The following is a 25,945-nucleotide window of genomic DNA, read 5'->3' on the forward strand; positions in this document are numbered from 1 at the left end:
TCTCAGGCCAATGTCAGACAGGCACTGGAGGAGAAGAGCATCATAATTAGCAGGCACAGAACAGTGCACCCTGATGTCTTCCTATCTCATTGCAGGGGATTTCAACCAGGCCAGCTTGAAGAAGTCTCTGAACAACTGCCACTAAAATATCACCTGTGGAACCACAGGAGCCAATGCACTTGATCACTGTTATACCACCATCAAGAATGCTTCCTGTGCCATCCCACACCCACAGTCTGATAACCTGGCTGTACTTCTACTCCCAGCGTATATGTAGAGACTAAAGATCACACCATCAGTGGTGAGAACCAAGAAGGTATAGACAAGGGAAGCAGAGGAGTACTTACAGGACTGCTTAGAGTAGGTGGACTGGACAAAAATTCAGGGATTCATCTTCGAACCCAAATGAATACGCCACAGATGTCACCAACTTCATCAAGACCTACATGGATGAGTGTGTGCCTTTGAGAACCAAACCAAAAGCCATGGATGAACCAGGAGATTTGTAATCTACTGAGGGCTAGATCTGTGGTATTCAAGACCAGTGATCCTGAACTATGCAAGAAGTCCAGGTACGGCCTATAGAAGGCTATCTAAGAGCAAAAAAACAATTCTGATTAAGGTTAGAAACGGAATCAGAGGCATGTCAGCTCTGGCAGGGTTTGCAGGCCATTATTTTCGACTAGGTGAAACTTAACCCTCGCATGGCATCAGACCCTGATGGTGCACCTGGTAGGGCACTGAAAACCTGTGCCAACCAACTGGTGGAAATGTTCAATTGTTCACTTCTGCAGCTGAAGGTTCCCACCTACTTCAAAAGAGTGACAATCATAGCAATGCCCAAGAAGAGCGGGGTGAGCTGCCTCATTGACCATCACTCAGTGGCACTGAACAATATTAATACCTACATCACTTGGACAATAGTAATAGCTGTGTCAGGCTGCTGTTTATTGATTACAGCTCAGCATTCAACAAAATCATACCCTCAGTTCTAATCAACAAGTTTCAAAACATGGGCCATTGTACCTCCCTGTGCAAATGGATCCTTGACTTCCTCACCAGGAGACTACAGTCTCTGTGAATCAGAAATAACATTTCCTCCTCAATGACAATCAAGAATGCAGGCTTAGTCCGCTGCTCTATTCTCTCTACACTCATGACTGTGTGGCTAGGTACAACTCAAACACCATCTACTAAAGCCTCTAACAATCACCAAAGAAGGCAGAGGATCATTCTCAAATTTGGCTGCCTTCTAAAGGTCTTCTAAACTTGACATCTACTGCATAACAACACGCAAGCCACTTTAACCATCTAGTCCACCGCAGATGCAATCCTATTCCAGGCTCAAGCAAAGCTGTCTTTCTCAAACTTTCTCACTGTGATAATGCACCTAACATCCAACAATCTTCCTGCTGGAGTGAAGCTAATCTACAGAACATATAGGAAGTAGTTCAATCTCTTTCACCTGCACTCCAGAACCAGTCACTTCGGTCTGATGCTTTGTAGTGTTGGTTTCAGGTAATGCAAAGCTCAGAAGCTATAGGAGGGCAGGGATCAGGATTTCCCAGTGAACCATGGATTTTAAGCCAGGTTTGTGATCTTGATCTTCAAACAACCTTTTCAATTGGCCGTTGGTTATCGTGGTGCACTGAAAGGTGCCGGTGAATTTCATTTTGATAGTTGCCTTCACTGAAGGGTGCTCCTAAAACATGGAAAATGGACCATGTTTTCCAGATTCTCTCTGACCACCTTTGCTGCTGGAAGTTTATGCTGTAAATTGAGGACAAGTGGCTGAGGGCCTTTGTTTTGCAAATGTAGAGTCTAAGGCCCATCTTCTCCAATGCTTTCAGTCATAAATAAATAAAGGCATCCGTTAGTCTTGCGAGACCATGGATCTGCGCCTGGAAGGTCTTCACTCTCCAGGGCGCAGGCCTGGGCAAGGTTGTATGGAAGACCAGCAGTTGCCCATGCTGCAAGTCTCCCATCTCCTTGTCCAAGGGAAGGGCATTTGGACCCATACAGCTTGGCACCAGTGTTGGCGCAGAGCAATGTGTGATTAAGTGCCTTGCTCAAGGACACAACACATTCCCTTGGCTGGAGCTCAAACTCACGACCTTCAGGTCGCTTGTCCAATGCCTTAACTACTTGGCCACATGCTTTCAGTCAACAGTGATGCCAACAATGACTTAAAGCTCAGCTTCTGACCATATACAAATATCATCTGAATACTGCAGGATATGAAAGCAAGGATGTAATGCTGAGGCCTATAAGGTATTGGTCACATCACACTTGGAGCATTGTGAACAGTTTTGGGCCCCTTATCCAAGAAAGGATGTGCTGGCAATGGAAAGGGCCCAGAGGAGGTTTATGAGAATGAGCCTTAGAATAAAAGGGTTAATAAATTAGTATTTGATGGCTGTGAGTCTGTATTCACTGGAGTTTAGAAAAATATGGGGGAATGTCATTGAAAGCTATCGAATACTGAAAGGCCAAGATAGAGTGGACATGGAGAAGATATTTCCTACAGTGGTAGAGTCTAGGACCAAAGGGCACGGCCACAGAATACAAGGACGCCCTTTAGAACAGAGATGAGGAGCAATTTCTTACCCAGAGGGTGGTGAATCTGTGGAATTCATAGCCACAGATTCCTATGGAGAACAAGTCATTGGGTACATTTCAAGCGGAGGTTGATAGGGTCTTGATTAGTCACCTGCATTTCCCTTCAGTTTCTTGTACAGTGAAGGCCAGGTCTCTGTGCTTCCAGCTGGATGGCATCCACATTACAATTCAGGAAGAGTAGCTCTTTGCTACTGAGAGAAAGCAATTCTCACAACAGTCTGATCAGAACTGAAGTGAAAGCAAGTCATTCTTGATCTTAAAGTCAAAGTAAATTTATTATCAAAGTAAGTGTATGTCACTGTATGCTATCTTGAGATCAATCTTCTTGCAGGCATTTAAAGGAAAATATAGAAATACAATCAAATTTATGGAAAAAATATATAGCACATAAACAAAGACTGACAAACAATATGCAAAAGATGACAAATCGTGTAAATAAAAAAGAATAAATAATACTGAGAACCTGAGTTACAGAGTCCCTAAAAGTGAGGTCTGTAGGTTGCTAAGTCACTTCAGAATCAAGGTGAGTGAAGTGATCCACACTGTTCAGGACTCTGATGATTGTAGAGTATTAAATGTTCCTAAACCTGGTGGTGTGTAATCTCCTGTACTTCCTGTCAGATGGTAGTAGAGAGAAGAGAGCATGGCGCGGATCCTTGAGAATGGATGCTGCTTTCTTGTGGCAGTGTTACTTGTAAATGTGTTCAATCATGGGGATGGTGCTACCTGTGATGCACTGGCCTCTATCCATTACTTTCTGTAGACTTTCCCATTTCTGGAAATTGGTGTTTCCATACCAGATCATGATACCATCAGTTAGGATACTCTCCACTGTGCATCTACAGTCTGTCAAAGTCTTAAATGACATACTGAATCTATGCAAACTTCTGAGAAAGTAGATGAGTTGATATGCCTTCTTTGTGATAGCACTTAAGTTCAAATTTAAGGTATGTTTATTATCAAAGTACGCATACCATATAAAACCTTGAGATTCATCTTCTTGCAAGCATCCACAAAACAAAGAAACACAATAGAACTTATGAAAAACCCCACAGGACAAAAACGGTCATGCATCCATTGCGTGAAAAAGAAAGAACAAATCATGTAAACAATATTTTTTAAAAAGCATGCAATTCACAGAACATGAACTGCAGAGTGCTCAGAAGTAAGTCAACAGCCACGGAGCCATTTCAGCACTACAGGCAGTCCAGGAGGCTGATGGCTGCAGATCACAGACACGGACCCAGGTTCAGCACAGAGGTGAGCGCCAGTGGCTGCGGGCTGCAGCTATACAGTCTGTCCAGCGCCGAAGTGAGTAAAGCCTCACGCAATAGTGAGCTGAACACCAGTTCATCATCCACCCTCTGCCTTGATGCCTTAATCCTTTTAATCTGGATCAGCTCTTAAATCAGCCAAAACATGTTATTTGTATGTTATTCATGTATGTTATTTGTTCCTGAGCCCGAGCCTCATTGCTTTAGTCCAGCCAAAAGTTTCAGTCCGGCCTCTATTCTGTTCCAACAATGAACGCCACAGCCATACCTGCATACTCGAGAGTCCAGTTTGCCGAATATTTCAGAATAACGCAAAATCGTCAGGTCATACAGACGGTTCAAAAGTGTATCATCCAGCAGGAAATTTCAAGCTGCGTATTGCTGCAATCAAATTACAGCAAGCATATTTAGTAAAATCGTTAATAGTTTTGTTGGCTGCCTGCAAAATATCACCATGTCTCACCAGCGCCACCTCCGTTCAGGATTTGCACGCTTATCCCAGGACAGATCCTCTGAAATGATAAGCCAAGAAATTCATAGTTGCTGACCCTCTCCACTTCCAATTCCATAATGAGGACAGGTCATGAACCTCCAGTTTCTTCCTCCTGTAGTCAATAATCAGCTTTTTAGTTTTGCTGACATTGAATGAGAGTCTGTGTTCAACTAGATTTTCAATCTCCCTCCTATATGCTGATTCTTCACCACCTTTGATTCAGTCACCAACAGAGAAGCCGGTAGCAAACTTAAAATATAGCATTGGAGCTATACTTAGCCACACAATCATAGGTATAAAGCAAGTACAATAGGGGTCTAAGCTCACAGCCTTGTGGTGCCCCTGTGATGATGGTGATTGCGAGGAAACGTTTTTGCCAATCCAAATTAACTGGGGTCTACAAGTGAGGAAATCAAGGATCCGGTTTTACAAGGAGGTATTGATGTTTAGATCTCAATCTTGGTTTAGTGATTAGTCTCAAGGGGATGATAGTGTTGACAGCAGAGTAGGGGGCTAAGCACACAGCCTTATGGGATCACCTAGGAAGAAAAGCTTTTTAGGGCCACTGCAATCCTTTAATGCTTTTCCTCGGCGCTTTTGGGTAAGGAATCCCAGGATTTAGACTTAGAAATAAGAAAGGAAGGACAATATAATTTCAAGGGAGGTTGACATGTGATTCTGTGGAGGAAACTGCAAGTGGTGGTGTTCTCTTGCTCTCCTTGATAGAAGAGGCTATGAATTTAGGAGCTGCTTTTAAATCAGTTTGCTGAGTAACTGCAGTGTATTATGTCCATGGTACACATTATAGCTATGTTCCACTGGTGGTAGATGGTTGCCAGTAAATGGCCTTGCTCTGTTCTTGATAATGTTGAGCTTATCGAATAGTGCTGGAATTGCACTCATTCAGGCAGGTGGAGAATCTTTTGTCTCATGTACCTCTGGATCTATAACACAAATATTACTTATATTATGAACCATGATCCAATATTGTCTCGGTTTTGCTATGTATTCAATTTTACATCATTTCCTGAGGTGCTGAGAATGAAAATGAAAATTGTACAATCAGCAACATCACCACTTCTGACATTATAGTGGAGGGAATATTGCTGATGAAACAGCTGGGACACTATACTGAGGACAACCATCACAGAACCATCAGCTTTAATGCACACTGACTTCAGTTTTATCAGGAACCCTTGATCACACACTTGGTCTGACCTTGCCTTGGTGGAAAGGTAACTCGTCTAACTTCACCTCTAAGTTTTGGCACTTTTGTTCATGTCCATTTTGTCCATCAATAAGCTGAGAAATCCACTCCCTGGTTAAGTCTAGGACTGTAGCATTCAAATCAGGTGACCCTGACCTTTACAAGAAATCAAGACATTATCTCCATAAAGTTATCAAGGACACCAAAAAGCAATATCAGTCTAAAACCAAGTTCCCGACCAGCCATTAGTGTGGCAGGGTGTACATGCTATAATGGGCTGCAAAATTAAGTTAAGCAGCAACACTAGCAACAGCACATCCCTTCCCAATGAACTTAACACATTTTCCACACGTTTTGAACAGAAGCCTCAAATGCAACTGAACCCATAGTCACTCTTGCAGATGTAAAGATCAGTCTTCTGGAGAGTGGACCTGCAGAAAGTAACTGGCTTGTATGGTGTTCTGGGTGGTGTCCATACATCCAGCACAGATGAGCTGGCTGAGGTACTTGTAGACATTCTTAACCTCTCCCTAATTTAATCTGGAGTTCCCACCTGCTTTGAATAGACCACTATCACCCTGTTACTTAAGAAAATTAAGTAATGTTCCTCAATCCCTTGCTTTGAAACTGGATCCTTGCTTTCCAACCCAACAGACCACAATCAGTAAGGATAAGTATCAACAACTCCATCATAAGTACTCTCAGCACTGATGCCCCACAAGGCTGCATCCTCGGCCCCCTACTCTGTTCCCTATGCAGATGATACCACCGTAGTAAGCCATGTCCAAAATAATTATAATCAGTGTACAGGCATGACAACAACCTTTCCCTCAATGTCAGCAATACAAAAGAGCTGCTCATTAACTTCAGGAAGTGAAGCACTGCACATGGTCCTGTTGCATCAATGATACTGAAGTTGAGAGGGTTGACAGTTTCTAGTTCCTAGAAGTGACCATCACCAATAACTTGACCTGGTCCAACCACATTGACAACATACCAAGAAAACTCATCTGCGCCTCTGTCATTTCAGGAGGCTAAAGAAATTTGGCATATCCCTTATGACCCTCACCATTCTTATCAATGCACCATAGAAAGTATCACATTTAGATGCATCACAGTTTGATATGGCAACTGCTCTGCGTGTGACCAGAAGAAACTGCAGAGAATTGTGGACACCGCTCAGCACATCACAAAAACCTGCCCCTCTTCAATGGACTCAGCTATACTTCTCAATGCCTCAGTAAAGCAGTCAGTATAATCAAAGACATCACTCACCTTGGACATTCTTTATTCTCTACTCTCCCATCAGGGAGAAGATACAAAAGCTTGAAAGTAAGTACCACCAAGCTCAAGGATAGATTCTAACTCATTGTTATAAGATTATTGAATGCTTCCGTAGTAGATAAGACCCGACCTCACAATCTACCTGTGCTGCACATTCTCTGTACCGAAACAACTTATTCTGCATTGGTAGTGTTTATCTTGTTCTACCACAGTGCACTGTTGTAGTAAATTGTATGGACTGTTTGCAAGACAAGTTCATTGTACCTTAGTACATGTGACAATATTAAACCAATACCATGTTCCTAACAAGTCTGCAAAGAGGTCTGTGGCTAAGGGGTCCTGGTCAAAGTATCAGTGATCATTTTAGTGTTTTATTGTATTTATTCATTTTACATTAGGTGGTTGATGGTTGCAAGAACAACATTTAGTTTTGAAAAGGAAAATGATAGAGTTGCTGGAAATCGCAAATCTAAAAAAAAGAAATTGCTAGAAATACTTAGAACTTTGGAACTGCCTCACTGGAGGAACTCTGCACTTTCTGCTTTTATTTCTGCAATTAATACATCCCTAAATTACCTTGAGAAAGTGATGGTAAGCCTTCTTCTTGAACCACTGAAGACTTCCTGGTGAAAATAATCTCACAATGCAGTTGGAAGGGCAGCTCTAAGATTACAACCCAACTACAATGAAGGACGGCAAAATACTTCAAAGGCAGAAAAACACGGTGAAACTTCAATTGGTTGGCATTCTTTATTGTGTTATGTCTACTAACCTTGTCTTTCTTGGTAATAAAAACCATGCATTTTGCAGTTGGTACATAGTGCAGCATCAATGTGTTGGCACAAGAAGAAGCCAATATTCTGAGTGGTGAAAGTGGTACTAATCATGCAGGATGTTGTGACCTGAATATTTCTGAACTTCTTGAGTATACTTGGAGTTATACTCATCCAAGCAAATAAACAGGAATCCTACTCAATCTAGACTTGTACATGTAAATGGTGGAAAGTTGTTGTGGTGTTATTTATTGTAGGGTACCTTGACCTGACCTGTTCTTGTAGACAGTTTTTTTTATGGCTGGCTCAGCTCACTATCTAGTCACTCCTTAGTACTGTTCATTATTCTTTGCATTAATCTGCTGATGATTCTGAACAGGTATTGGAAAGATTGGATTTATCATGCTTTTTGTGGACACCTAGACAATTCTTATATTGTCAGGTGGAAGACAAAGTTTTAAATTTATTGGAACTGATAGAATGATGTCCGGCCCAAAAGTCACCCCAAGAGAAAGCCATGATGGATCAATCTCTCAAGACATGGATGGAAATAACTGAAAACATTTCTGCCTTGCTTGGTTCTCATGAGCTAGACTGCCATCACTGAGGAATTTACTGGAGGATCCTGCTCCCATTAGCTGTTCCATTGTCCATACCATTCTGATCCATTGGCTGCATGAATGCCCCACTCCACCTATTGCATGCTACTTTAATGTTTAGCTCATGCAGAGTTCTATATCACAACTGAATCAGACTGGCACTCTATCTTTCAGCTTTGCTGATGCTACTTCCAGTGTACCCTTCTTCCTGCAATAAACTTGATATCCTGGCTTCAAGAGCTGAACAACATTATTAGGTTACATCTCACTTTTCTCTTTTCAACAGAAGAACCTCACCAATTTATTCTTTCTTGTTGGTACAATCTCATTCTCAGAACCATCTCTGAAAATGTGTTTTAACTTTCCATTGCTCCAATAATGCTTATAATACAGCAAGCAGAATTTGACTTTCTGAAGAAATAATTTCTCAAGAAATAAACTCAAGTGCTTGGTTTGTCTACTAGTTTAACGCTAGTTTTTTTTTAAATTTACAAACAGACACGTTCATTCCTTGTCCTTGGATTACTTTCAAAATAATATGAGGCATAGTTTTCAAGAAAACAAACTGTGTTACACTACTAATTAATGTCTAAATTAATTTGCCAATTATGTGGCAGTTCTGGAAATTAATGCTTATCTTGTGATTCAGATAAGATATAATTAAATTTGGAAATTGAGTTATTATAGGCCAGTGTTATCAACACTTCCCAAATTTTGAATATCCCATCAAATGCTGGAAGGATCAGTCATGAAGGAATCGGAATCATTTCTCACTTCACCATGTGACTAAACAAAAATCAAAATTAAACACCACTGGCAAAAAAAGTACTCAGACAAGTGTGTTTCTGCCAGTACTCAATCACCTCTGTAATATTTAAATGGATGCAGCAAGGAAATTATGTCTATGTGTCTTGAAACTGGCATTCACCAGGCACACAGAGAGTAGTACCTAGACACAGGAATCTTTTTTGGCTCAGCTCTTAACTACAAGTCCATCATCTTTCCACATTTACACCTGAATTGTATGACATTAAAATAAAATGCCAGAAACAGAAAATGTCCAGCATTTCCACACCAAAACCATTCACGTCATGAAAAACAATCCTCTGAGAAAGACACCCTTCTTATATCCGAGACTGCATTAGAAATAGATTAATTCAACAACAATAATTCTCTGCCACATCTGCTCTCAGGATGAAGATTTTCATTCCAGAACAAAGGGGAGTCTTCCTTTTTCAAAAAAAGGGGCTTCCCTTCCTCCACCATCAACACTGCCCTCAACCACATCTCTTCCCCTTCCGGCACATCTGCCCTTACACCTTCCTCCCGCCACCCCACCAGGGATAGGGTTCCTCTTGTCCTCACCCTACCAGCCTCCTCGTCCAGCACATCATTCTCCCTAACTTCTGCCACCTCCAACGGGATCCTACACCACGCTCATCTTGCCCTCCAACCCTCCCTACTTTCTGCTTTCCACAGGGATTGCTCCCTATGTGACTCCTTTGTCCATTCATCCCTCCTCACTGATCTCCCTCCTGGCACTTATCCTTGCAAGCAGAACAAGTGCTACACCTGCCCTACACCTTCTCCCTCAGTACCAGTCAGGGTCCCAAACAGTCCTCCATGTGGGAGGCTACTCTTCAGCTGTGAGTCTGTTTGGGTCACCTACTGTATCCGGTGCTCCTGGTGCAGCCTCCTGTATACTGCTGAGACCCAACATAAATTGGGAGACCGCCTCGTCAAGCCAGAAGAAGCGAGATCTACTAGTGGCCACCCATTTTAATTCCTCTTCCCATTCCTTTTTAATTCCTCTTCCCATTCCTATTCCGACATGTCAGTCCATGGCTTCCTCTATTGTCAAGATGAGGCCATACTCAGATTGGAGGAACAACACCTTTATTTCTGTCTGGTGGCATGAACATTAATTTCTTCAACTCCAGTGAATCTCCCCCCCCCCCTTTACCATACCCCATCCCCTTTTCCCTCTCTCACCCCATCTCCTTGCCTGCCCATAGCCTCTCTCTGGTGCTCCTCCCCTCTTTTCTATCTTCCATGGACTTCTGTCCTCTCCTTTTAGATTCCTCCTTCTCCAGCCTTGTATCTCACTCACCATCAACTTCCTAGCTCTTTACTTCACCCCTTCCCCCTCGAGGTTTCACCTATCACCCTGTGTTTCCCACTCCCCTCCCCCACCTTCTAACTCTGACTCATCTTTTTTTTCTCCAGTCTTGCTAAAGGGTCTCAGCCCAAAACATTGACTATACACTTTTCCATGGATGCTTCCTGGCCTACTGAGTCCCGCCAGCAGTTTGTGTGTATGGCTTGGACTTCCAGCTTCTGCAGATTTTCTCTTGTTGTAATTCAGTAACAGAATTTGTTATATTCACAAAATAAACTTTATTATTATTTTCCACTTCAGTGTTTTTTTCTGTTATTTTTATATTCATAAAATGAACTATCATCTCTATTTCATTGTTCATCACCTTAACAATTTTAGCAAAATTAAATTTGCACAGAAAGTATTTCTTGGATATGAATTTTCTCCTGCTACAATTAACAGAAACAGGAAACAGTATGCAAATATTAGGACCACGCAACCTTGATCCATGTAAATACCTGTGGATTAATAGTATCTAAGCATGCAAAGCTTATGCCTTTTATCTTCACTTATCTTTCCTAGAATAACGATCTGATGGTAAGCTAATATATAATTAACAAATTTTGCCTCTACTGGTTTTCGGAATTCAGTAATAAGTACTTTGTACAAAGGGATTATTTTCTGAGAAAATAGTATGTAGTTGATGTGGGTAGAATATGTTTGTAACTTACTACATAAAGTAGTCTGAAAATACCATATAAAAGAACAATGACAAACGAACATGTACCCAACATTTGCAAAGAAACCCATGCAAACAGGAATATCTTCCCTTCACTGGTCTAAGACATGTTCTTTTGGTTGTTTTGATTCTAAAAATATATTTAGCAGGGGGCTAATCAAGAATCATTTCAAAACATGCACACAGTCCATGGACAATGCATTAATGAAGTGAAACAAAATGTCAGGCAGTATCACTAGAGAGAGAAAAACTGAGTTGAGGTTGACAAGCTTACATCAGAACTGTCAGTGCTGTATCACAAGGGTGCTGAGGTGCTGTTTCATAAATTGATGTTAGGCTTCATTGCACAAGTACAGGGGACTAAATACAGGTTAGAATGGGAAAGGATTGGAGAACTGAAGTGAAGGCAACTGGAAAATCAATCCGCAAAGTGACTCAACAAAGCTCAAGGAACAGCATGACTTCTGACTCGGCATTTGGAAGCCCTCAAACTCAACAATTTCAAATCAGTAGTCACAGAGTTGTAAAGCACGGAAACAGCCCCTTTGGCCCAACGCAACCATGCCAACCAAGATGCCTACTGAACTCGTCCCATTTGTCTGCATAGGGACCAAATTTCTCTTAACCTATATAGTTATATAGTAGAATCACAGAATTATACTATTGTCTTTTATACCCATTTACTTGTGACATTAACTCAGTGTTCCCCTCTCCATAGATTATCTGCTGGGTATTTCCTATGTGTAATTTTGTCATTTACCAGCAACTATTGTGCTCTGTAGCGTTCAGTTCCAGCATGTACTTTCCTTTTCCCTCTCTATATCCTTCATTCTTCTATTATTAAAGATATTGCATTATCTGAACAACCTTAGTTTCCACCCTTCACAGACATCACCATTAACCTCGCTGTCCCTCCCCCTCGCTGCAGTATAAAGTACATTTGTTTTTTCACTAATAGAAAATTAAAAATAAAAAATGCAGAAAGCATTCAACAGGTCAGATGGCATAAGTGGAAAGAGAAATGCAGTTAACATTTCAGGCAAAAGACCTTTTATCAGAACTGGGATGGCAAGAAAATGAATTAACTTTGTCATTTTCCCAGATCAAACAAAGGATGAATTAACCTGCAATACTTAGGTTTTTCCTCTCTCCATAGATGATGTCTGATCTATTCCAGAGCTTTGCTCCATTTGACATTTGTAGTTTTTTTAATCTGAACTGAATTGAACTGGTATCAAAGTTCAAGTTTATCATCTTTCAACTGTACACATGTATATCACCAAGCGAGACAATGTTCCTGCGGACCAAGGTGCACAACACAATACATATAACACACACACATAACACACAAAATAATATTACCACAAATAAATTAACAAGCAATAAAGTACATATACAATACAAGTTAAAAAGTAAACAGTATAACATTACTGCTTCTTCATAAATGATGAGACCTAGATGGTGGCAGGGAGTTCAGTGGTATTACAGCCAAGGGGAAGAAGGTGTTTCCCATCCTAACAGTTCTTATCCTAATGCTATGGTACCTCCTGACTGATGGAAGGGAATCAAGGAGATTATTGGACAGATGGGAGGGATCACTGACAATGCTAAGGGCCCTGAGTGCACTGCGCTCCTGATAGATATCTCTAATGGGTGGAATTTAGACCCCAGTGATCCTCTCAGTGATCCTCTCAGCAGTCCTCATAATCCCTTATAGGGACTTGGTGGCCTCGGATGTCTTGCAGTTCCCGGACCAGACAGTGATGCAACTGGTTGGAACACTCGAAGGTGATCCTGTAAAAATTGGTTAAAATATTTGGGGAAGAGTTTCACTTGCCTCAATTTCCTCAGGAAGTGCAGACTCTGCTTTGCTTTCTTGACCAAAGAGGTGATTTTGAGGGACCAGATGAGATCGTTCATTCTGTGCGCTCCCAGAAACTTGATGCTCCCAACCTTCTCTACAGAGGAGCCATGTACATGCAGTGAGGAATGCTCACCCGGCACCTTTCTAAAGTCCACAATCACTGCTCTACCAGCTGTTCTACCTCTTTTCTGTACACCATCTCGTCATCATTGTTGATGAGGCCACCCCCTAATGTGTCTTCAGCAAACTGGATGATTTGGTTTGCGTTGCATCTAGCAGTGCAGTCATGCATCAGCAGCATGAAGAGCAGTGGGCTGAGCTTGCAGCCTGGGGGAGCACAGGTGCTCAGTATGATGGAGCTAGAGATGTTTCTGTCAACACTCACTGACTGTGGTCTTCCTGTCAAAAAGTCCAGAATCCAGTTATAGAGAGAGATGTTGAGACCCAACAAGGTCGGTTTACTAACCTCATTCTGAGGGATGATCATATTGAATGCCGGGCTGAAGTTAATAAACGGCATCTCAGCATATTAGGCACCATTTCCCAGGTGGACATGACAGAGTGGAGTGCAGAGGCTATGGCATCATCAGTGGAACGGTTTAGGTGACAATTGAACTAGAAAGGGTCCAATGTAGCACGAAGGTGAGATCTAATGCGAGCTATAACCAGACACTGAAAGCATTTCATTATGTGTTAAAGTCCGTGCCACTGGACTGTCATCGTTGAGGCAGGTACTGTCGCCCTCTTGGGTATCAGGATGACGGTAGTACCTTGAAGCCTGAGGACAGAGATGTTAAAAAGATCTGTGGGAACCTCAACTGAAGGTTGCAACCAATGTTCCAATAACTCTATTTCTGCAAAAAGTCAAGCTTTGTAAAGTTTATCTAAAGCAGTTCCTGCTTTTGCAACCACAGTAGTCAAATGCAGGTAAGTGGAGGCTAAATTATCATCCGACCTATATTAATGTTCAAATAAAAGGTCCCTGACCCATAATATGAACTTCTTTTTCACACACAAGCTGTTGATCATCACCTGCATTTTCTGCTTTATTTGACACCAATATCTTTCTGCTGTTTCCGCAAGCCTGCACCACATGATTTAGACTGAATGTGGGGAACACATCGCAATATAAAATTCTACACCCTATCCTCATTATATGTGGGGGATACGTTCCTCGAAGTCGACACATAATGTGAATAATTATTTAACTGGAGAAAATAGGGATGTGTTCTTGAGGGCTTCCTAAATATGTTTTATCTGTAATTTATTCACATTTTCATTCCAATATGACACAAAAGCAGTACCACAAGGCAACATTCATATTATATTTCATCAATTTAAGGTAATATTCAACATAATAAATCATAGAACGTTAACATACTAGGGTGTACAGTACTCACCAATAGTGGCAGCTGTGTTTACTCTGGGAGATGAGTGGTTTTTGTGGTGTCGGGCAGCTTTACATGGATGAGGTGGATGGTTGTGCATCATCAGGATCATCAAAGACATGAAGGAATCTCATAAGGAAGGAAGACTCAAAACTCTCAGTACCGCTCTCAGCAGGAGATGACACCGGTTTGAAGAAAGTGGTGAGGATTGTTTGCTTGGCAGCATTTGTTTTTCAGCATAAATTTGCTTGTAGGGAAGAAGGCTTAACTGCAGGGAACGACGGAAATGCTGACTCCGTTCTAAGCTTGGGACCACGTCCATCGCCATTTGTGCCAAGTGTTGCGCAGCCTTAAAAAATTCTGTCAGTTGCTTCGGAGTGGAAGACCTGACCTTTTTCCAGGATTCATCAATGTTGTTGATGGCATGTCTGATGTTGAAGAACTTCCACTATTCCCTCACCATTGGTAAACTCCCAGGATTTTCAAAATCGTTTGTTGCTTGCAGCATCTGAGAGACATTCCGCCGTTAAAAAATATGCCTTGAATGTGGATATCACACTTTGGTCGTGTGGTTGAATCAGTGATGTTGTGTTAGGCGGCAGGAAACGTACTGTTATGTTAGGATGAATGCAGTCCAAATGTTTAGGATGGGCTGGCACATTGTCAAGCAACAAAAGAACTTCAAAGGCAAGATTCTGTTCTCGGCAGCAGCATTCAGCCTCAACAGGAAAATGATCAGCAAACCAATCTTCAAAGATTTGACCAGTGACCCATGCTTTCTTGTTAGCTGCCCAGTGGACAGGAAGCATATTCTTACTCAAACCCTTAAGAGCACAGGGGTTTAATGAATGGTAAACTAAGAGAGGCTTCATCTTACAGTCTCCTTTGGCATTGGAACACATAAGCAAAGTCAATCTATCCTTTGCAGCCTTGAAACCTGAAGCAGTTTTTTCATCCTTACTAATGTAAGTGCATTTCGGCATACGCTTCCAAAACAGCCTGGTCTCATCTGCATTAAACACCTGCTTTGGTGTGATGCCTAACTATGCCTAACATAGCCCGCAACTGCACAGGGTAGCATCCCAGAGCTGTGTTACCTTCACCTGACGCTGCCCTGTTTATAATTTCCAACTTTTTTTCCAAGTGTTAAAGTGGTTCTCTGCCGCTTGGCTGATGGCCCAGGACTTGACACTGGACGCTTAGGAGGCATAGTTAGATACTTCAAGCACAAAATCGCTGCACTAGAGGTAAAAACACAAAAGTTTAAGAGCACAAGATCACACATCCACGCATTGCCAAAACCAATGCGAGACTGGCGGGAGTGAGACTGTGAGGCGTGCGCACGTGACTTGTATTGGCGGCAAAGCAGTGCTCCTTGCATAACTGTGAGTTTTGGACGCATATAACGAGAAGTTGGTAAAAATAGGTTCCTCGCATAACTGTGAATCTGCATTGTCTGAAGGCGTATATAATGAGGATAGGGTATACTTTGACATATTAATGCAATCAAAAGCCCAGGAACTTGTTCTTTTGATAGTTTTTTTTTCTTCTGATATCATTAGCAAGGGTATCATTTAATACCTGTCCCTAACTGCACTTGGGCTTGAGATGACCAACTTCCTTGATCAGTGCATCCTTCAGATGAAGGTGCTCTCACAATACTGTTGGAAAGAAGAGTTCCAGGACTTAGAACCACCGAAGAAGGGAGGCAGAGTTTGATTTACGACATGGAGAGGAACCTGCAGCTAGATTCCCAATGCAACTAAATCCTTTGTCCATTTTGGGGGACAGCTTGCAGGTGCTGTTGGAGTGGCCTTGGTGAGTAACCATAGTGCATTTTATAGTAGTTCGGTGGTGAAGGGAATGAATGCTCAGGATGGTGTATGGGATGGAATTCAAACAGGCTGCTTTGTTCTGGATATTTTTGAGCTTTCTGAGTGTTGTTGGAGTTGCAGTGATCCAGGCAAGCGGTGAGAGTTCCATCACTGTCCTGATTTGTGCATTGTAGATGGTGAAAAGGCCTTAAGATGTAAGAAAGCAAATACCCGATCTCCAACATGCTCTTGTGGCCGCAACATTTATGTGGTTATTTTTTTTACTTTTTGGTGTTTGATAATCATTTGATGGTGGGGAACAGAGCAATGGCAAAGACAAGGGGTCGGCTTCTCACTTCTTTGAGATGGCCATGATGCTGTTACTTTCCACTTATCAGTCCATGCCTGAATGTTGTCTGGGTCCTGCCGCTTTCAAGCACAAACTGCTTCACTTGCTAGGGAGTTATGAACAGAATTGAGTATTGTGCCTCAAGAGATACACTTCTTCTGATCAAGAGAAGTAAGGTCACTGATAATGCATCAGAAGATGGTTGGGCCTCAGACCCTGCCCAAGGAATTCCTGCAATGATGTCCTGGGGCTGATAATAATTAACTTTCAGCAACCATAAGCAGCTTCCTTCACACACTGAGCTAATCAAATGCACTAACAACCTCAAGACACTCTTTGAGGCAAAGCTCATTTTAAAAGCTATAAAGGAAGTCTGCTTTTGAAATAACCATCAGAATACTGAGAAAATAACCAAAACAGGACAGATGAAAGCAAGATCCATATATCAGCATATTATAGCCCTGCTACAATACTGGAAAAGGAATTAGAAATATGACTTTGTTAAAGCTAAAATGAATTCCAAATATGTATGTTTTAATGTCTGTGAGAAATGCAACTTATTTGCAGGAATTGCAAATAAATTAAGTAAGCAATTCACTCATAGTTCAGAAAAGTACAGCATGTCCACACATTACAAATACCTGAGTTAGGGACCCCTTCATATGATTGAGCTCCCATTATATTTTTATTAGAGATACAGCACGATAACAGGCCTTTCCAGCCCAAGAAGCCTGCACCACCCAATTACACCCATGTGACCAACTAACCTACTGACCCGTACATCCTGGGAAAGTGGGAGGAAATTAGCTCACCTTGAGGAAACCCACACAGTCACAGGCAGAATGTACAAACACTCAGAGAGCAGTGGAAATGAACCTAGCAGATTCTGGATCGGTGGGCTGAGCACTTTAACAACGTCCTTAACCACCCTGCCGACATCAACGATGAGGCCATTGCCCGCCTGCCCCAGGTAGAGATCAACAAGAACCTCGACACTCTCCCCACAGTAGATGAAGTCAGGAAGGCAGTGAAGCAACTCTCTTGTGGAAAAGCGCCAGGACCCGATGCAATCCCTGCTGAGGTATACAAAGCAGGAGGCCCTGTCATGATGCAAAAGCTGACTGTACTCTTCCAGTCCATGTGGAAAAAGGGACAGGTCCCACAACAGCTGAAAGATGCCAGCATAGTCCACATCTACAAGAGGAAAGGCAACCGCCAGTCTTGCGACAACCACCGAGGCATCTCCCTCTTGTCCATTGCGGGGAAGATTCTGGCCCGTGTTCCGCTCAACCGCCTTCTCCAACATCTTGAGCAAGGTCTGCTCCCAGAAAGCCAGTGCGGCTTCCGTGCTGAACGTGGGACCGCGGACATGATTTTTGCTGCGCGCCAACTCCAGGAAAAATGCCAGGAGCAACACAGCGACCTCTTCGTGACCTTTGTCGATCTAACCAAGGCTTCGATACGGTCAGCAGAGAAGGCTTGTGGAAGATCATGGAGAAGTTTGGCTGCCCCAGCAAGTTCATCACAATCGTCCGGCAGTTCCACGACGGTATGATGGTGAAAGTTCTGGATGACGGCGACGAGCTGGAGGCCTTCCCAGTGACAAATGGCGTCAAACAAGGCTGCGTTCTTGCCCCGACTCTGTTCAGTATGGTATTCTCTGCCATGCTGACAGATGCCTTCCATAACTACGAAGAAGGAATCCACGTCAGGTACTGGACTGACGGCAGGTTGTTCAACCTTAGGCGCCTGCAGGCAGTTACAAAGGTGTGAGAGACTGTCATCAGAGACTTGTTGTTTGCTGATGACTGCGCACTCAACGCCAGCACAGAGCAGGAGATGCAGCGTGAAATGGACTGCTTCTCACAAGCCTGCGACAACTTCGGTCTCACTATCAGCACCAAAAAGACAGAAGTTATGTACCAGCCCACCCCAGAAAAGCCATACCAGGAGCCGCGCATCACGGTGAAGGGCCAGAACCTCCAGGCAGCCGACAACTTCACCTACCTGGGCAGCATACTCTCTCGCGCAGTGAACATAGACGCCGAGGTCAACAACAGGATTGCCAAAGCCAGCGCTGCCTTTGGGAGACTCCGTGAGAATGTCTGGGAGCGGAGAGGACTCAGCCTTACCACCAAGCTGAAGGTCTACTGTGCAGTGGTCCTTACCACCCTCCTTTACGCCAGCGAGACCTGGACTGTCTACAGCAGACACGCCAAACAGCTCAACCATTTTCACCTGAGCTGTCTCCGCAGACTCCTCCACATCAGGTGGCAGGACAAAATCCCCGACATGGAAATCCTGGAACAAGCTGGGCTCTGCAGCGTCTACACCCTCCTGCTGAAAGCCCAAGCCAGGTGGGCTGGACATGTGGTCAGAATGCCAGACAGCCGATTGCCTAACCAGCTGCTGTACGGAGAACTGTGTCAGGGCAAGCGCTCAGTCGGGGTGCAGAAGAAACGTTACAAAGACTGCCTGAAAGCGTCCCTCAAAGGCCTGGGTGTCGACATCAACACGTGGGAGACGCTTGCCCTCGATCGTCCAGCTTGACGCAGCAAGATCACCACAGGAGCCCATGCAGCTGAATTCAGGCGCATCATCGAAGCGCAACGAAAGCGTGCTGTGTGCAAGGCCCGAGCAGCATCCACTGCCACGACAGCACCCACCCACTTGTGTCCCACATGTGGGCGAGCCTTCAGGGCCCGGATTGGCCTCATCAGTCACCTCCGGTCCCACAGCCACCAATCTCCCATTTGACTTTGAAGCCATGGTCATCTTCGACTACGAAGGACGAACAACAACAGGTCATTCGTACTGTAACAGGGTTACACTACATGCTATGCTAGCATGTCGCGCAATTCAAAACTCAACAACTCTGCAAATATTTGCTTCTACAAATGACAGAAAAAGTCTCTCTCTCTCTCTCTCCCTCCCTCTTCAGCTAAAAGCTGGGCCTTTACTCAGCCACAAGTTAAAATGGAAAAAAAAACACAGACGTGTACTTTGAGGACTTTAGAGACAATAAGGCTGAAGACCGTGCATAGATCTGTCAAGGAAATGAAGCAAACTGCAGGGGAACAGGGTATCAGAAAACTGGAAATTGGGAGGGAGAAACTTCTTGAGAAAATTGGGTTGAATCAGGCTATGCAAGGTTGGGAGATTTTAAGGACAGAAAATATAGAATAAAGATCTTTCAACAAAATTAGGTAGTAACTGGCTTGCTGTGTGCTACCAGCATTTTCTGAGACTTTCTTGGAGGTCAGTGAGTTAGACTGGAGAAGAATTTAAACGGAGAGCGTTTTTTCTTCAGCGGTTTGATCAAGGCACGACTGTGCAGGCACGTGGACGTCAGCCAGTTAGATCAGCAGGAAGAATTTAAATAGAAGACAGCTTTATAGAGTGGGGCATCAGAAGGAGCAGGTGATGGAGTAGAGGGAGTCAGAGTAGGAGAGCTTTGGCTCAACAGGGCTTCGGCGATAATGGGTCGAGGCGAGGTAAGTTACTTGTGAAGAATAGGGGTAAGAAGTATGTCTGTGAGGCCAATGTTCTGTACTGGGTGTCGGATGTGGTATGTCCAGGAAACACCCAGCCTCCCAGACAGCCACATCTGCACCAGGTGTGTCGAGCTACAGCTCCTTAGGAACCAGGTTAGGGAAATGGAGATGCAGCTCAATGACCTTCGTCTGCTCAGGGAAAGTGAGGAGGTGAAAGAGAGGAGTTATAGGCAGGCAGTCACACCGGGGCTTCAGGAGACAGACAAGTGGGTAACAGTCAGGAGAGGGAAAGGCAAGAGTCAGATACGAGAGAGTACCCCAGTGGCTGTCCCCCTAACAATAAGTACGCTTGTTTCAGTATTGTGCGGTGGGGGCAGGGGGAAACAAACTGCTTGGAGGAAGAAACAGTGGCAGCACCTCCAGCACAGAGTCTGGCCATGTGGCTCAGAAGGGTAGGGAAAGGAAGAGGATGGCGGCAGTGAAAGGGGACTCTATAGTTAGGATGGGACAGACAGGCAATTCTGTGGAGGCAGGGAAGAAACACAGATGGTAGTTTATCTCCCAGGTGCCAGGATCCGGGATGCTTCTGATCGCATCCACAATATCCTGAAGTGGGAAGGTGAACAGCCAGAGGTCGTGGTACCTATTGGTACCAATGACACAGGTAGCAAAAGAGAGGAGGTCCTGAAAAACGAGTGAGTTACAGGGAGTTAGGAAAGAAGCTGAGAAGCAGGACCTCAAAGGAAGTAATCTCGGGATTGCTGCCTGTGTCACACAACAGTGAGTATAGGAATTGAGTAAGGTGAAGGATAAATACATGGCTGGGGGATTGGAACAGAGGGCAGAGATTCAGATTTCTGGATCATTGAGACCTCTTTTGGGTCAGGCGTGACCTGTACAAAATGGACGGGCTGCACTTGAATCCAAGGAGAAACAATATCCCGGCAGGGAGGTTTGCTAAGGCTATTGGGGAGAGTTTAAACTAGAATTGCTGGGGCTGGGGGGGGGGGGTGCTGGGAACTGAACTGAAAAGACAGAGGAAGGCGTGGTTAGCTCACAAATAGAGAAAGCTTGTAAGCAGTTTGAGAGGGAGAATGGGTGGGTGATAGAGAAGGGATGTGCTCACACTGATGGTTTGAGATGTGTCTATTTTAATGCAAGGAGTATCATGAACAAAACGGATGAGCTTACAGCGTGGATTAGTACTTGGAGCTATGATATTGTGGTCAGTACAGAGACTTGGATAGCTCAGGGGCAAGAATTATTACTCAGAGTGCCAGGCTTTAGATGTTTCATAAAGGACAGGCAGAGAGGCAAAAAAGGTGGGGGTGTGGTACTGCTGATCAGAGATAGTGTCACGGCTGCAGAAAAGGAGGAAGTCATGGAGGGATTGTCTACTGAGTCTCTGTGGGTGGAAGTTAGAAACAGAAAGGGGTCAATAACTTTACCCGGTGTTTTTTATAGACCATCCAAAAGTAATAGAGACATCAAGGAGCAGATAGGGAGACAGATTCTGGAATGGTGTAATAATAACAGGGTTGTCACGATGGAAGATTTTAATTTCCCCGATGTTGATTGACATCTCCCTTGAGCAAGGGGTTTAGATGGGGTGGAGTTTGTTAGGTGTGTTCAGGAAGGTTTCCACAATATGTAGATAAGCCTACAGGAGGAAAGGCTGTACTTAATCTGATAATGGGAAATGAACCTAATCAGCTGTCAGGTCTCTCAGTGGGAGAACATTTTGGAAGTAGTGATCACAATTCTATCTCCTTTACCATAGCATTGGAGAGGAATAGGAACAGACAAGTTAGGAAAGTGTTTAATCGGAGTAAGAGGAAATATGAAGCTATCAGGCAGGAGCTTGGAAGCATAAATTGGGAACAGATGTTCTCAGGGAAATGTATGGCAGAAATGTGGCAAATGTTCAGGGGATATTTGCATGGAGTTCTGCATAGGTACATTCCAATGAGACAGGTAAAGGATGATAGGGTACAGGAACCGTGGTGTACAAAGGCAGTTGAAAATCTAGTCAAGAAGAAAAGCTTACAAAAAGGTCAAAAAAAAGGTAATGATAGAGATCTAGAACATTATAAGGCTAGCAGAAAGGAGCTTAAGAATGAAATTAGGAGAGCCAGAAGGGGCCATAAGAAGGCCTTGGCGAGCAGGATTAAGGAAAACTCCAAGGCATTTTATAAGTATGTGAAGAGAAATACAATAAGACATGAGAGAAGAAGACCAATCAAGAGTGACAGTGGAAAAGTGTGTATGGAACCAGAGGAGGTAGCAGAGGTACTTAATGAATACCTTGCTTCAGTATTCACTACGGAAAAGGACCTTGGCAATTTTAGGGATGACTTACAGCGGACTGAAAAGCTTGAGCGTATCAGAATCAGGTTTATTATGACTGGCATGTGACGTGAAATTTGTTACATAGGCATTAAGAAAGAGGACGCGCTGGAGCTTTTGGAAAGCATCAAGTTGGATAAGCCACCGGGACCAGGCTACTGTGGGAAGCAAGGGAGGAGATTGCTGAGCCTCTGGCAATGATCTGTGCATCATCAATGGGGAGGGGAGAGGTTCCGGAGGTTTGGAGGGTTGCAGATATTGTTCCCTTATTCAAGAAAGGGAGTAGATATAGCACAGGAAATTATAGACCAGTGAGTCTTTCTTCAGTGTTTGGTAAGTTGATGAAGAAGATGCTGAGAGGCAGGATTTATGAACATTTGGTGAGACATAATATGATTAGGAATAGTCAGCATGCCTTACAAGGCTGACTGAATTTTTTGAGGATGTAACTAAACACAATGATGAAGGTAGAGCAGTAGATGTAGTGTATATGGATTTCAGCAAGGCATTTGATAAGGTATCCCATGCAAGGCTTACTGAGAAAGTAAGGAGGCATGGGATCCAAGGGGACCTTGCTTTGAGGATCCAGAACTGGATTGCCCACAGAATGCAAAGAGTGGTTGTAAACGGGTCATATTCTGTATGGAGATTGGTGACCAGTGGTGTGCCTCATGGATCTGTTCTGGGACCCCTTCTCTTTGTGATTTTTATAAATGACCTGGATGAGTAAGTGGAGTGATGGGTTAGTAAATTTACTGAAGACATAAAGGTTGGGGGTGTTGTGGATAGTGTGGAGGGCTGTCAGAGGTTATAGTGGAACATCGTTAGGATGCAAAACTGGGCTGAGAAGTGGCGGATGCAGTTCAACCAAGATAAGTATGAAGTGGTTAATTTTGATAGGTCAAATATGATGGCAGAATATAGCATTAATGGTAAGACTTCTGGCAGTGTGGAGAATCAGAGGGATCTTGGGGTCTGAGTCCATAGGACACTCAAAGCTGCTGTGCAGGTTGACTGTGCGGTTAAGAAGGCATGCGGTATATTGGCCTTCATGAACCATGGGATTGAGTTCAAGAGCTGAGAGGTAATGTTACAGCTATATAGGACCCTGGTCAGACCCCACTTGGAGTACTATGCTCAGTCCTGGTCACCTCGCTACAGGAAGGATGTGGAAACTATAGAAAGGGTGCAGAGGAGATTTACAAGGATGTTGCCTGGATTGGGGAGCAGGGCTTATGAGAATAGGTTGAGTGAACTTGGCTTTTTCTCCTTGGAGCAACGGAGGATGAGAGGTGACCTGAAAGAGGTGTATAAGATGATGAGAGACATTGATCGTGCGGATAGTCAGAAGCTTTTTCCCCAAGGCTGAAATGGCTAACACGAGAAGGCATAGTTTTAAGGTGCTTGGAAGTAGGTACAGAGGAAATGTCAGTGGTAAGCTTTTTACACAGAGTGGTGAGTGCGTGGAATGGGCTGCCAGCGACGGTGGTGGAGGCAAATACAATAGGGTCTTTTAAGTGACTCCTGGATAAGTACATGGAGCTTAGAAAAATAGAGGGCAATAAGTAACCCAAGGTAATTTCTAGAGTAAGTGCATGTTTGACACATCATTGTGAGCCAAAGGGCCTGTATTGTGCTGTAGGTTTTTATGTTTCTATGTTTCTAAAATTCTCTTGGGTTCAGAAGGAGAGATAACCTAAGTAAAACATACAAAATTCAAATCAGCTTAATCGGGTAATTGCAGAAATGCAAGGAGTTAGTGTCTCGAAAGCTTTTCACTCTGAGGGTAGTGAATCTTTGAAATTTCTACCAATGAGGGCATTACAGGCTCTTCGGCAATGCTTAAAACAAAAATCAAAAACTAATCGATATTAAAGAGACAATGCACTGTTCCTTAAACTTTCTTGGGTCTCATTAGCACAGTGCAGTTGCGACAGATGGATAGGTCAGAGTGGGAGTATTTAGTTTGGTCTTAAAAGTCTTTTTAATTATCTTACTGTTTAGTTTGTTATAGCATGGGCACTCAGAAACATTTACTATTTTAATAATCAGCTAAGCAAAGAGCATTGTTTACAGTATGTGAATGTCAAAGTTTTGTCAGCTATTTTATGAAACAGGTATTTTCCCTTCTCGTCAGTCACATCACAACGTCATATCATTCAACAACATTATTGCTCATTGAGGACTTAGCTGGCTTACAACCAGCTGACCAAAAGGTATTCACCACTGAGATCAAGACAAATTAGGTGGGCCTGCAGTTGACAAGAAATTCAAGGGTAAAATGTTCAATTAAATAGTACTTCAGAGATGAAATAAACTGTTTGAATAAAATGTTTATCATAAGCTTAAATTGTAAACAGCCTCGACAATACAACCTGTCATTGAACTTTTCATATGGAAATTTTACCCACATTCTCTGTTCAAATACTACCAAGTTTTTCATATTTATAGTTTGGATTACTGGTCTGCTTTCAACCACGGTAGCACAGATTAAACTACATCCTTGTTAAACACAAACCAACCGCTCTGCAATCTGCACACCTGGTAAGTCATTCTAACAATGGCTGTGCTTTCACTTCTAAAATTTATGAACTTCCATTACATGGTAGGAATGTTAAGCAGAATTCCAAATCCAAAAGCAAAGTCACATGGACAAATAGTTCATAGCAAATTTTAGATACAGTTAAGTCAACAAATTGAATTATATTGCAAAACCCTCACCTTGGTAATCAAACTTTATCAGTTATCCTTGAATCTGCATCTGAAAGTTTCCCATTAAAGGAAGAGAAAATTGACATATAGCAGACATCCCACCTCTCCCGGAAGTTCCGGGAGTCTCCCGTAAATTAATAGTGGCTCCCTGATGCCCGCAAATTATATACAATGTCCCGGAAATTGATTTTTTTGAGAGCGAGTGTGAGAGAACGCACGAGAGAGAGTGAGAGACCGAGCGCAAGAGCAAGAAAGCAAGCGCGAGTGAAAGCGACCGTGAGAGAGCGCGAGAGAGCAAGAAAGCAAGCGCGAGAGACAGCAACCACAAGAGAGAGCGCAAGAGCAAGAGAGCGTGCGAGTGAAAGAGCGAGAACACAAGCGCAAGAGAGTGAGAGCGAGAAAGCAAGTGCAAGAGAGCGAGCGCAAGTGACAGCGACCACGAGAGACAGCGTGAGAAAGCAAGCGCAAAAGAGAGAGCAAGAAAGCAAGCGCGAGAGAGCGAGAGCGAGAAAGCAAACGCGAGTAAGAGTGACAAGCGAGAGAGTGCGCACGCGCGATAGAGAGAGAGCGAGAGAGTTCCAAAAAAGTCAGAGTGGCAGAGTGTTCCAAAAAAAATATAAAACGGACGTCACCCCAGACTACACTAAAGTGTACCCCTTCCTAATAGGGGTCAAAAATAATGACAGTGTTGTTCGCTGCACTGTTTACAACAGTGACTTTTCTATTGCCCATGGTGGGTTAAAATGTAAAAGACATGCTGAGGTGAGTTTAACAGGTGTCATTCGTTCATTAGCATAGCTAACGTTATTTAAACTAGCTGGCTAGCTGCTAAGGAGCTACTCTATTGCAGACATCCCACCTCTCCCGGAAGTCTCCCGCAAATTGATGGTGC

Source organism: Mobula birostris, chromosome 9, assembly GCF_030028105.1.
Source record: "Mobula birostris isolate sMobBir1 chromosome 9, sMobBir1.hap1, whole genome shotgun sequence".
In the NCBI taxonomy this organism is placed as follows: Eukaryota; Metazoa; Chordata; class Chondrichthyes; order Myliobatiformes; family Myliobatidae; genus Mobula; species Mobula birostris.